Source organism: Mauremys reevesii, linkage group 17, assembly GCF_016161935.1.
Source record: "Mauremys reevesii isolate NIE-2019 linkage group 17, ASM1616193v1, whole genome shotgun sequence".
NCBI lineage: Eukaryota > Metazoa > Chordata > Testudines > Geoemydidae > Mauremys > Mauremys reevesii.
Window position 1 is genome coordinate 1,799,339 of NC_052639.1, and position 2,496 is coordinate 1,801,834.

Sequence of the window (2,496 nt, forward strand, 5' to 3'; positions counted from 1 at the left end):
TGCCTCCACCTGAGCACCCAAACACTGAAACGCACAGAATCTTTGGCCACTTCTGAAAATACATCCCTTGCAAAGCGCTGTGCCCCATGGGTGAAACGGGAATGGGTTCTCTACGGAGGTGGTGGAATCTCCTTCCTTAGAGGTTTTTAAGGCCCTGGCTGGGATGATTTAGTTGGGGATTGGTCCTGCTTTGAGCAGGGGGTTGGACTAGATACCTCCTGAGGTCCCTTCCAACCCTGATCTTCTATGATTCTATGGCATGTGCTGAGAGCTAACATGGAGCAGCTGTTGGTGCAGAAGACTTTGCTGGCTCTCTATCCAGGAGTGGATTTCCAACTCACATACACAAACCCACACTAGCCTTGACCCAGCCAGTGCACTAAACACAAGAGTGTGAGCACGGCTGGTGAGACAGGCCAGCTGCCCAAGCACAGACCTAGGATTTCAGATGTGATCACACTCAAGGCAGCTAGTATTACCTGTGCCACCATGGTTAAACCTCTGCTCCAGTGCAGAGATACCCGAAGAGAGAACGTTAGGTGATGAATCCTGTTGTCTTAGCTAGTGGTTTCCGTAGGGTTTCATGCTTGGGACCCTGATAGCATGTGAAATGTTGGTTTGTTCTGGAATGCCCTGAGAAAGGGTAGCTAGAACATAGCAAAGGGTTTTCCCCTGGGATTAATCACCTTCACCATCCCTTTGTCAACTCTTGTGGCTGAGACCTGAGGGCTCGATCCCATATTCTCTGTGCACTGAAATCTCCCAGGGAAGACACCTGATGTGCAAGAAATGCAAGATCCATCCAATATTTTCAGTGACAGAGGGACAGTGAATTCCATTCCCTCCTGCCCAGGCTTTACAAATTGTATCGTGCTTCCTGCATTCGTTTCCTCTGTTCCTGGCATGCACTCTGCCAAACCACATCGTTCCCTCTCGGGAGAGGATCCATCTTTTATCCATCTCTTTTCTTCATCAAGCAGACAGGAAGCATCTTGTCAGACTCCGGCCCCCAGCCCCATCAGCAGGACGGGCTGCGTCAAGCTCCATGGCTCATTCGGTCCAGCTGCTGGCTCCCGCCCGTCCATCTGGGGTCTGTGCACACACCGGTGCTTTGCTGCATTGCACTGATTTGGGGCTGAGGGTAGATCACCCTTTTTTCTGGAGGGAGGCGAGAGGAACACCAAAGTGCCTTGTGAGGATCAAAGCCAGGTTGGAGACTTGGGCTTGGGAGCAAAATCTGAGCATAACCGAGGTACGTCTTTGACATCCTGGACCCAAGGCCACGTGCAGGGAACTGCCTCACCGCCACTGAGCCTCTCCCGCTGCATTCTGGGGAAGCACCACGCACCAAGGGCTGGGCTCTCCCATTGATATGTGCACACGACTCCTAGTAGGACCATGTGACTGGTCCTATCAGGCCGCCTCTCCCCACTTCTGGAGGCGCTGGTGCCCTCACACCCCCTGCCTAGGAAACCCCCCTCAGGCTGGGATACCAACTAGGCACAGGGCTCCAGGGACCTGGGAGAGGCGAGAAGAGACCATAACCATTCAGGAGCCAGCGGGCAAGTTAAGCGGGTTTGCCTGCTCCAACAAGGGAGTGCTGGGACTGGGGCAGGAGCAGAGCCTGGGTCAAGGCTCAGGTATGGGGGCGGGAACCAAGCGATTACCTGGTTTTGTGTTGATTTGCACACTTAAAGGCACAGGTCACCAAATGTTGAGCTCAACCATTCACGGACTGACATGGAGCTTTCCGCACCAGTCACCTTGCTCCAGGCCGGAAGCAAAGGAGCGATTCCCAAGAGCGCTCAGCACCCAGCAGCGGCCTTTGTTCTCAGTCGAGCTGCTGAGCGTGGAGCAGTTTTGGAAATGTGGCCAGCAGAGATTAGACCTTGCAGGGCTCATTCCCACTCCCTGCATCTCTCCTCCAGTGACAGATCCTCACTGTTCCACATGCACCAGGGGAGAGAGAGAGAGAAAAGGAAAAAGACTCATGAATGGTTTGGGTCTGTTTCTACTGGACCTTCTCTGCAAGTCTGGCACCTGCTTCCCCATTCATCCTTGTCCATTCTCTGCCTTCTCCTCCCATCAGTGCAGAAGCCCCTCTACTTTCCCGTCTCGCCTGGGTTCTGATCTGCTGCTCCGCAATACAGGAATTTCCCCGCTTTCCTCCCATCCTCTGCTCCTCCTCTCACATCTACTCTGCAGCGCTGTGGGGCCTCTCCTGCTTTCCTCTTCCCTCAGCCCCATGCCTTGCTACTCAGCTCATCTTTGTCTTGCAGAATTACAAGTCTGTTACTGCAATGACGCATCCAGTCCTAGTGTCCAGGCTTCAGAAAGGATGTTGACAGATGGAAAAAGGTTCAGACCTCAGCTGCAAGCCCGCTTTGAGGTCCGGGAAAGCCACCTTACAGCGAGAGACTAAAGACGCGCTCGTTAGCTTATGCAAGAAAAGATTAAGAGGTGCCTTGATCGTGATTTATAAGTACATCCGCGGGG